Source organism: Furipterus horrens, unplaced genomic scaffold, assembly GCF_987537825.1.
Source record: "Furipterus horrens unplaced genomic scaffold, mFurHor1.1.pri manual_scaffold_7, whole genome shotgun sequence".
NCBI classification, from domain to species: Eukaryota; Metazoa; Chordata; class Mammalia; order Chiroptera; family Furipteridae; genus Furipterus; species Furipterus horrens.
Window position 1 is genome coordinate 65,569,781 of NW_028327177.1, and position 12,051 is coordinate 65,581,831.

The following is a 12,051-nucleotide window of genomic DNA, read 5'->3' on the forward strand; positions in this document are numbered from 1 at the left end:
ATTTGCTTTGTTATTTTTATCTGGCAGAAAAAAATCAAGGTGTAATTTGCTAATAAACATCTCAATTGCCAAGTGAAAGCCTCTGGTTATGCTGTAACTAAGTAAGTTTTTATGTTTTTCTTTAGAAAGCCAGTTTCTTTGCTTAATGAAAACCAGGCTGAAATGTACATATCGGCACAGCTACCCGCAGTGATAAACTCATGGACACCTGGTTCTGAAGATCCCAAATGTGTTTAATTGTATCTTCTGGCTTTCACAGTTTTCTCTAGGACAATGGGTCTGTATGCATTATTTGCCTGAAGCCATATCTCACAGCTTCCTGAGCAAAACCCAGAAAGAACAGGAAAAACAGATGGGGTGGGTGGGATTGATTTCCAATGTAGCGGCTCCCTTAGTTGAAAACTGAGGTCTTTCACAATGTAGGCGCATCTTTACTCTCACAACGAGTAGTGTATAATGGTGTAGACAGAGCTATAACAGTAATTTTGGATTTATGCTATTCCTCCGTCTCTCACCCTCAAACACAATTTGTCACCAAGCCCTGAAGACTCTGGCTGCCAAAGCATCCTCAACCTGTCTTTTCATTTCCATTGTCATTACAATGGAGGACCTTAGACTCTTCGTAAGTCTTCCTTTCTCCTGCTCACTTTTGAGTCATTATCATAATTGTACTTTTCTCAATACCCTGGCTGGTTTGGCTCAGTGGATTGAGCGTCGGCCTGCAAGCTAAGTGTCGCTGGTTCGATCTTCCAGTCAGGGCACATCAGAGAAGGAAAACTCTGACTCCAAAAAAACCTCCGCTGCCTTGCGGCATACCTCTTCAGGGGAAAGGCTAAGGGAGTAAACCCCGACAGAAAATCCGGAGCCGGAGTCCCTAAGGCGGTTTGACGTTGTAGTCAACACCGGCAACTCCTGCGGCGCACCTGAAGCCAAGCTGTATTGACTCCGTCTTTCCCTTGGACCCTTCAGCTGCGAAGAGAAGGGGGGGGTCTGCTGCATGGGCAACAGCAGACCCTCCATATCACCCTGCCCAGGCTCTGTAGCTTCAGCTTCACTGGAGAGGACACTCCAGCGTCATCGCAAGATGTCGATTCAACACGGGAGGAGACAGATACCGTGTCACTCCCGAGTTGGACTGCACAGCCATTCTCGGCGGTGCAGATAGACTCTTAAGAAGCTACACCATCGTCTCTCAAGACGGACGGCTGCCGACGATGACTTTTCTCAATATAATTTTGTTTTCCTATTTTAAATGTCACCAACCACCTCTCCATCACCCCTTCCTGATGAAGTCCTTCACAGGCATTCCTCCCATCTCCTCTTATTTCTCCAAGGATATTCCAGCAATTTGCTCTAAAGGCCAATCTATTCATACCTTCCAGGCTTTGCTTCCAGCCATTTCCTCTACCTGCTATTCCCTTTCTTCTCCTAGGCCAAAAAGGAAATAATGCATTGTATTTCTTTCAATACCTAGTTCAAAGAAAGCCTTCCTGGCCCTGTGAGCACAGGACAGGGATTTCTCTGCCCTTTGCTGTCACTGTGCTTTGGACATAATCTCATAACCCATCACTTATTATTGGGGTTATTTGTATGCCGTATTCATTTCAGATCTCCATACATTTCCCACAAGGCCTGACACAAAATAGGCACACATAATTTAAGGAATGATCACATTCATTAACACCATATAAATAGGCTTCCACTATGTTCAACAATATTAGGCATGGATAACTCTTAAACATTTTTTCTCTCTCATACAAATGTTTCCAAAAGCCAGATGCTTGGAGTTGAAAGAGCTTCATCACCTGCAGCTCCGTCACCTGGAGCATTCACTCACTCTTTGTCTTATGGGAAAAATGGTTTCATCTACCACAAAACCTTCCTGGAGTTGAAGTTGTATCAGCATGGCATAAAGGAATCACAGAGAAAAGTTAGCTGACTTAACTTATTTGCCTTATTCTGTTCTAATCACGTTTTAAGTTCTCTAGTCCAGATATGTCTAGGTGTGTCCAAGAAACTTGATTTTGAAAATAAACTTGAACTGATTAGATTATGAGGCCTAAGTATTAACCTCAACAGGCTCATATTATAAAAGCTTGAGATACAAAAAAATGAAAATGTATTAATTAACAATAAAATACATAGATGTGTTCAAAGACCTTGAATACCTATCTACTCCTGCCTTAAACAGGGAGTAAAATGAGAAATCAGGAGGCTACTTGTTGAGTGTGCATTTGGAGCAAAGGAAGACTGCTGGTCTTATGTGACGTTTCTGCCAGACCAGAAAAAAGCCTGATGACCTATCACTGTCTTTTCTGTAGCAGAGCACTCTTCCTCTCCAGGATCTGGACACACTATGTCTGGCAGAGTAATTGAATTCCTCCAACAACACAGGAGAAACATCACAAACTTTTTGTTTGAGGGGATGGGCTTGCTCACTCCCACTGCCTAGGTTCTTGCCTTCTGCTAGCAGTTTTGTTTTGACAGTCTTGTTTTAGTAGACAGTGACCTCAAAGTCATCCCTTCTCACTCTGGGCTGGCCCAACCACCTTCACTATGTGGCCTTCTGTTCTGGTCTAGCCTTATTATCCTAGTCACTTCCTCTTAGTCACCTTACAGGTAGATCAGGGAATAAGGCAGTCCCCTGATAAGATCTGGATGATGGTCACAGTTTTGTCATGCATTCAACTAAAATCTGTCACATTTGTTGTTGGGGGGAAGAGGGGTGAGTGGAGGTGGAAGAGGGTAATAAATGGTAATGGAAAAAATATAATTTTAAAATGTGTCTCATCTATGGAAGACAGGTCTCATCCTCCATATTTTCATACTTTCTGATTTTATTTTTAGAGAATAACATTCTAGAAGCACCTAACAGTAGTTCCCCTGGTGGTCTTGACAACCACTGCCCCAAGATAAGTTTTTGAAGAGGAGGAGGTAAACTTAAACACAAAGAACTGTTTTTTTTCTCCTACTGACCCTTCAAAACACTTCCCTTTCTGCCATCACTCAAAAGCAGAAGATAGGAGGTGACAGTCACAAAATTATATTAGGTGAGAAGAATTACTCACTGCCAGAGGCCAGAAAGAGAGGCTCTCTGTCCCATCACCTCCCTCTGCCTTTCCCTGGTCACAGATGCTCAGGTGTGAGTGAATGTGCAAGTATTCTCTGTGCGGCTCCGCAGACGTCCCGCCTTGCCCTTAGATACCATCCCTGAGCGCTAGAACCCACCTCTCTGTTGTGGCTGGTAGCCCTCGATTTTCCCTAATTCTTCAGCTGGTTTGTTCATATATCTCCTCTTCCTTCCTTGTACATTCTCTCTAAGCTATTGTTTTGTTCATTCAACAGTGCTAACATAATTCATTTATTTCTGAGGCTTACTGGCTTTATTGTTAACTCTATGAAGGGCTTTGTGAATCAAGTTATGAAGAATATCTTATGAAAATAAACCATCACACATGAAAAAAGACACAGTCCACAGCACTGGTGTACACAGTGCCTGTAACAAAGGCTCAGTTGTGCTATTGCAGGGAAGAGTCAATAATTAGTAACACATTTCTAAAGGTCTCGCTTGCATAATTTTTGTGTCCAAATGTCTACGACATTTGGGTTCTAAAACAGAGTTCCAAATACCACACACTCATGCACATTTTCCAAGAATAATCGGATGATTTTTGAATCTTTCTATTTAATAAACATCAGGACTAAAGATGAACCACTCCACAATATCAACTTTATTCACTTTAAACATCCATTCTGATGTGGAAAGTGTTTGGAATAAACATAATTAAAAGGGTGCCAGCTTGTAAGTCCTTTGAAGTTTTTGTTTATGACATATCTCTTCCAACTGCTAGTAGTGTAAAAATGGAAAGTAATTTCCATAAAATTCTTCAATTCACATGTTCTTGGAGATTAACTATTAACAACAATTCCCACAAAACCCTTTGGTGGTTCCCTATGGCCTGGAGTATAAAGTCCAAGGGCTTTAATAAGGTTCAAGCTCCATTTCCTGCCTCCAGCCCTGCCTGCTTCTCAGGCTACAAAAGTCTGCAGTCCTCCAATGTTTAAGCTCCTGCAACAGTGAACAGCTTGTAATTCCTGGAACACAGTGGAACACTTTTTGTTTCGGTGTCTTGGTGCCCACCACACCCTGACCTTCCACTCTCTCACCTGAGTTCTACATAACCTTCCAGTTCAGATGCCACTTCCCTTAGGAAACCATCTCTGATGCCCTCAAATTGAGTCGGGTAGTCCTTGTGCATAACTCCATCATTGGACTACTGGATTATTACTGTTTATACCCGTTTCCCGTTGGACCATGGACAACGAAAGGAGCTTGTCTTTGTCTCCATAGTACCTGGTAGGAGTAAAATAAAAGTTAAATCAGTAAATAAGCATTTGCATAAGAAAATTAAATTACAAAAAAGCAAAGGTTAGATTTCAGTGATTGTTAGGTGCAAGAAAACCTCAATTAATTAAACCAACTAACTGAATTTGCTGGAATTTCTGAAGAGAGAAGATTTCCACTGCTTATGCTTAAAAAATATCTCAGGAAGAAAGAAAATATTTTTACCAAAGATCTCTTAAAAATGAATGAAAGAATGAAAAGGCAATTTCTAGGACATATCATAGCATAAGCAAGATTTCACACAACTTTCTAAACCTTCTACATCTCTTCCAGGGGCCACAAAAACTCAGAGAAATGAGGTTCCTCAAAACTATTTAAAATGATCTTTAATCTACTGTAGCTTAAATTTCTAGGTTTGTGTAATTCAATAATGATGCTATATTAATATTTTTAAATGCACGTTGATATTTGAGATAAATAAAATATAAACCCATTTAAAGCAATACTTAATGCACAAAAGCAACATCATTACATATATTTTTCAATCTACTTACTCATATATTTATTCAGCAAATAAATATTGAGAGCATTGTATGTGTCAGGCACTGGTATACACTGAACAAGTTAGATGTGGCTCCTGCCCTCAAGGTGTTTACAGTCTACTAGGAAAGACACAACAAACAAGAAATTGGGCAAGCCCTGGGGAAGGAAAAACAGGGAGCTAAGTTATAAAACAATAGCAGAGAAGAAAGCAGATATCCAAACAAGGCCTTTCCAGGAAAATGACTTTTAGACTAAGATCTAAGGTGTAAGAAGCAGCCAGAATGAAAAGAGATGAGATCATTCTGGATAGAGGGGTCAGCATATGCAAAGGGCCAGCCAAGAAAGCTGCTCAGGTGTTTGTAGAACTGAAGCAAGGCCAGTGTGAATACAGCATATTGGGCAAGGAGTGAGGTAAATTTAGAGAAGCAGGCAAACCTGTGTCCCTTGGTATGGGACATTAGAAGTATGGGATTTCCTTCTAATCACAGTAGGAAGGACATGACGAGGGGCAGGCTACTGTCTATCTAAATTACTTAAGACAGTGCTAACTTGTGCTGCCTACAAACAAGTACTTGTGTTTCTCAGATACTCAAGCAGTATTAATGAAAATATTTATTTTTCAGAATATAGAAGGGACACTGCATACTGAACGTTTCCCCAAAATAAGAGGTTTATTCTGATATAGCTAGTTTACTGGGTATTGATAGATGCTTGGACCTTCATGTCACCCTTCTCAACAAACCTCAAAAGGTATCTACAGAGAAAAAGAGGGCCATTAAAATCAGGATCCAAAGAGCAATTTTTTTTTCTCTTTAACTTTGGGAACACTGGGTTCACACGGCAACATTTTGTCCTGTTGGTTATTGTCTTGGCTGTAAAATTTCCAACAGGGTCTGACCTGAGATAGAACCCAAAGAAGCAGACCCACTGAAGCCAGAGACAGGTGCTGCTGCCTGTGCACCTGAACTCCATGAGATCACCATACTGTTTGATGTGTTTATTATCATCGTTCTCACCTCAGCTGAAGTTTTGCATCCTAAGGTGTTCTCCCAAACGAGGAGAGGCCATGTTTGTATATCCTTCTGTGTTTGAAGGACAACCTCAAACTTGATGTAAGAATGTAGTAATCATACACATAACTTCATGAATATCTATAGTGTACTTTATGATTTTTAAGCACCTTCACTCATTGGTGAAGCACAAACTCTGTAACTGGAGGCCTTTGCCCTCTGTGGTCCTCTGAGGAGAGACTGAGAAATCAGCTGTCAGTGATTTCCCTGGGGTCTTTGAAACTTTGGTGATGTAAGCACTTTTCTTCATTGGGTTATATTTAGGAGGAAAGAGAAATCTGCTGAGTTTGTGTTTTCTTATGGCAGTAAGCCAATTTTTCTAACCATATGCTGTTTGGTGTGGGGCACTGGTGAGGAATCTGGGAATTAATTCCTCTGAAGGAGAAGCCTTAGAGCAGGGAGTGGGAGGAGGGGGTGAGTGAGACAGGGTGGTATGATCAGCTATTTACTCTGATATGCAGAAGGATATCAAAATTGGGACTGGGGACTTGGGGATGAGGAATTTCCACAAATCAGGCTAGTATTCATGAAAACAAGTGGATTTTCTTGAGTTATTATGCAAAACAGATTTCTGAAAGATCAAGTCCAGGACCCTTTGAAGTCCAGGCCCTCACTGAGCTCACACTCCAGTGGGATTTCACACAAAGAAGTGACCCGCAGGCGGTTTGTGAACTGTGAAGGGCTCTGAGGAGGGAAGTAAAGATTACTGTGATAGCACAAAGGAAAAATGTGGGGCCTAGAGAGAGGTAGGTTTCTAGGATGACATCCTTTCTTAACTAAGATCTAAATAATGAAGACTGGGACTTCAGGCACAGGTGTGAGGTGGGATGGGCTAGAATGCAGAGTAAGGAGGAGGAAAAATTTGCACAAAATATAGTGAAATGGGAGGTGCATTCAGGAAATGAAGGTAATCCAACATGCTGACTTGCGGTGGGCAAGTGGGCAGGCTAAGGTTGATTAAGACAGGAGGCTAGAGATGTGTATCCAACTATTCAGGGCCTTACAGGACAAGCTAAAGATTGATCTGAGAACAACAGGGAACCAATAACAATTTTAAGGAAAATGGTTAATCAAGAGAGATTAGGCATCAGTGTGAAGAATGCACTGGAGGGGTCAGAAAGTAAGACAGAAGCCCCATAGGAAGCTGTTGCAATAATGCCAGTGATAGATAATGATGACCTGAACTGAGACGGTGAGTGTGGAGTGGGTAGAAGTGGATGGAATTTGCAAATGAAAATAATGAGACTTGATAATTGGTTGGAAGGAGGCCCGTGTTTCCTAGTCTTCTGGTTTAAAGAGCTGGTAGATGGTGTGTCTGTTCCCTAGGATGAAGCCTAAATCTGCTGGGTCACTGTCCTTTGCACTAAGTCAGGCTCTCTCTCCAACCCTGCAGATCATGGTGTGTTGAGAGGGAAATTTGGGTGGCTAAAAACACAGCTATGAATCAGGTACCATAGTTAATATTTTTCAAGACAGTTTTATTTTATGCTTATATTCCTGATACCTCAACTGTTCTAACATTTTTTCAGAGTGTCCTGGTCTGGACCATAAATTATAGACATCTTACTTATGACTGATTGCCTTTAGAAGGAAAAATAAGTTAGTTCTTTTCTATAATACAAACTTAACTGGAATTGTAGTCATTAGCTAGTGTGTACTGGGTTGGCCAAAAAAGTTTGTTCGGTTTTAAAACAAAAATAAAAGACCTTTTTCATTTTCACCAATAACTTTATTGAACAACATATTCACTGTTTTGTTCCATTACCTTCTGCCATCTTTCAGGCAACTTTTTATCTTTTTGAGCAAAGAACTTCCAGGTGACCCTATGTAGGCTTCCAGGAAATTGAAATTTTTTCATTAAGAGAATTTTGTAAAGATTGAAATACATGGAAATCTGAAGGTGCAATGTCTGGTGAATACAGCAGATGAATCAGATCTTCCCAGTTAAGCTGTAACAGTTTCTGCCTGGTCATCAAAGAAACATGTGGTCTTGCATTATCCTGATGGAAGATTATGGGTTTTCTGTTGACTAATTGCAGACACTTTTCGTCGAGTGCTGCTTTCAGTTGGTCTAATTGGGAGCAGTACTTGTTGGAATTTATTGTTTCATTTTCTGGAAGGAGCTCATAATAGAGGACTCCCTTCCAATCCTACTACACACACAACATCACCTTCTTTGGATGAAGACTGGCCTTTGGTGTGGTTGGTGGTGGTTCATTTCACTTGCGCCAAGAACTCTCCCGCTCCACATTATTGCAAAGTATCCACTTTTCATCGCTCATCACAAATTATTTTAAAATGGAATGTTTTCATTGCGTTTAAAAGTAGAGTCACAGGAGGAAATATAGTCAAGAAGGTTTTTTTTGTTTAACTTATGTGGAACCCAAACATCAAAGCGTTAACATAACCAAGCTAGTGAAAATGATTTTCAACACTTAATTTGGACATTTTGAGTATGTCAGCTATCTCCCGTGTGGTATAATGTTGATTGTTCTCAATTAATGTCTCGATTTGATCACTATCAACTTCAAATGATCTACTCAACCGTGGAGCTTTGTCCAAGGAGAAATCTCTAGCACAAAACTTTGCAAATCACTTTCAACATGTTCAATCAGTCACAGCACCTTCTCCATACACTGCATAAATCTTTTGGTTTCTTTTTCTGTCAGTTGTTTTACTTTTATTGAAATAACAAAGCCTAATATGCCAAAACTGTTGGTTATTTTCTTCCATCTTCAATATTAAAATGGCTACACAAAAATTCACCAATATTGATGTTTTTAAAATGCACAGTGATATGACAGCTGCCACAATACAATCCAAAAAAAATTGTTTCGAATGAAGTTAAAGGCAACTAAGAGATATGAGAGCCAGATTACAAAAAAAAAAAAACAAAACAAAACAAAACAATCTTTTTGGCCAAAGTGGTGGAATACTTTAGTAATAATTCATTATTCATTTATCTGAATAAAATTACTGTAGAAGTTCTAAATTATATCCTTATTGAAAAAAGTTCAAGTACTTGTTGAACTTTGAAAACCAATTCACCCCAACCTGCCACTTTAGTTTTTAAATTATAACTATAAGTGACAGTAATTCTAAATATTCCATGGGGGTTTAATAAGACATGGACCTGGTTATGAGATCATAAAGTTTTGCAGAATATTTTTTCACATAGATGTGCTTCTTATAATGAGATTAGTCTTAGAATATACTTAAGGAAACCCTATTATATCCTAAAATGAAGAGCTGAATACAAGGTTATGGAAAAGGGAGATTTCCAGGGTGTCTGAATGTGGTGAAACTATTCTGTACCTGTCTTAAAAATATTAAAATATGCTTAAGTGTTTTTTATCTAAACAATTCAAGTATGGATGGAGAGACCATCTCCTTCCAAAAAATTCAGCTCCCATTCAAAACCAGTTTTTCACACAAGTTGATGTATTTCTAACTGCAAAATCTTTTAGAAAAGATAACTTATATAGGCTTCCTGGTTATTTCACTTCCAAAAAGATGCATTTCAAAAATGCATATGAGGGTTAGCTCTTTAAAAGCTGGAACACACTTTTCTTCCAGAAACACTGTGATGGCTGAGTTCCCAGGCATGTGCACAAAAACCTCGTCAACCTTAGGTGTGCACCACTTACTTGAATTCAAGGACCTAAAAGCAGTACTAAAGAGAGTGGAATAAAGAGAGCCCCCCTCCTATGTTCTACATAAAGAGGAAAATTCTAGAAAACTTTGCAGTCTGTCTTATTGCCACATTTTTCTCCTTTTCCCTCTCCTCCAGGACCCGATGCTATCCCCAGTTCTCACTGCTTCCGTCCATTTGGGCTGGTTCCAGCTCCTTAAAAATGTCATATTTCTAAATGATTCCTTCTTTCTTTCCTAATAAAATGCCCATGCTCTCAGTGTAGTTAACTTAACTTCCCATTAAAATATTCTAATTTAATACTCATACGTGAATTACTAATGGATTCTGAATATTTGCAGAGCACATCTTTTAAAAGACCCAGAATATATATTATTTCTAACATTTATGTTTTTTGGAGGAAAAACATAATGCAACAATAGAAAAGGAGTAAATTCAGGTTAAGACAAGGTATTTTTGGACCAGAGTCTCCAAAGTTCAATTCTTTAAATTCCTACTTTTGTTTATTGACAATGTCTGCTTTTACTTTTCAATATAGCAACAATGAACATTAGTATATCACTTCATGAAATACTCTGATTTGAACCTGTAAGGTACTATTCCTATTTAACAGAAAGGGACACCAAGGCTCAGAGAAGCTAAACATCTTGCTTAGAATCTCCAGTTCAGTCTGGGAGGAACCAGGGCCCGAGACTCAGCTTCTGGGCACTTCTGCTGCACTGGCCTGCTCTCCAGTTCCTGCGGTTCCCCAAAGTTATGCGCTGACAGCGAACACTAACTCAAAAGAATATATGCACCTCTATGTTCATTGCAGCATTATTTGCAACAGCCAAGATTTGAAAGCAGTCTAAGTGCCCATCAGTAGATGAGTGGATAAAACAGCCATGGGACATTTACACAATAGAATACTACTTGGCCATAAAAAAGAAGAAGATTTCACACTTCGCAACAGCATGGATGGACCTGGAGAACAGTATGCTAAGTGAAATAAGCCAGTCAGAGAAAGATAAATACCATATGATTTCACTCATATGTGGACTCTAATGAATAAACTAAACTAACAAGCAAAATAGAGACAGACTTATAGATAGAGAGCAGGCTGACAACTCTGAGAGGGTTTGGGGTGGTGGTGGAGGGATCAAGCAAAAAAGAAAAAGAACACATGGACACCAGTGTGACAGTTCTTATTTTATTCCATTATCCACACCACTGTTAGAACAATTTAAATCAAATTATGTCACTCCCTGGCTTAAAACCCTTGTTTGGGACTCTCTGTGCTTCCTGGACTTGTATGTTTATTTCCTTTACCAAATTAGGGATGTTTTCCTTCATTATTTTTTCCAAGTAAGTTTTCAATTTCTAGCTCTTCCTTTTCTCCTTCTGGCATCCCAATGATTCAAATGTTGGCACTTTGGGAGATGTCCCAGAGTCTTCTTATGCTCTCATTTTCTTTTTTAAAATTCTTGTTTCTTCATTCTGTACTGATTGACATTTTATTTCTTCCTTATGTTCCAAATCGTCAATTTGAACTCTGGCTTCCTTCCCTTTACTATTGGTTCCCTGTGTATTTTTCTTTATTTCACTCAGTGTCACCTTAATTTCTTCCTTTATGCATTTGCTGTACTTGGTGAGTTTTCTTTCTTTTTTAAAAATGTTTTATTGATTATGCTGTTACAGTTGTCCCAATTTCTTTTCTCTCTGCTCCCTTCCACCCAGTGACCCCCCTCCCTCCAGTTGTCACTCCCACTTAGTCCATGCCCATTGGTTGTGCATATAGTTCTTCTCAACATCTTCCTGTCTACTCCACTCCCTCCTACTATGCTTCTTAATTTCTGCATCATCTCCCTCCCTTTTCCCCCTTCCCCCCCTCCACTGATCTCCCCCCAATATGTTCCCCATACCTATAATTCTTTTCCCACTCTTGTTGCCTACTTAGTTTGCCTTCGTTTCAATTCCCTAACTCCTGTTGTTGGTTGTTGTGATACAGTTTTCATTTTAATGTTCATAGTTTTGATCCTCCTTCTTCTAAACAAGTCCCTTTAAAATCTCATATAACAGTGGTTTGGATCTAATGACCTCCTTCAGTTTTACTTTGTACTGGAAGCACTTTCTCTGCCCCTCTATTCTGAACGACAGCTTCACTGGATAGAGTAATCGTGGTTGTAGGTTTTTGCTTTTCATTACTTTGAATATTTCTTGCCAGTCCTTTCTTGCCTGCAGAGTCTCCTTTGAGAAATCAGCTGATAGTCTAATTGGGACCCCTTCGTACATAATTCTTTTCTTCTCTCTTGCTGCTTTTAAGATTCTCTCTGTATCTTTAATTTTTGACATTTTGATGATAATGTGTCTCGGTGTGGTCCTCCCTGGGTCTAGCCTATCTGGAACTCTCTGTGCTTTCTTGACTTATAAGTTCATTTCCTTCCCCAAGTTCAGGAAGTTTT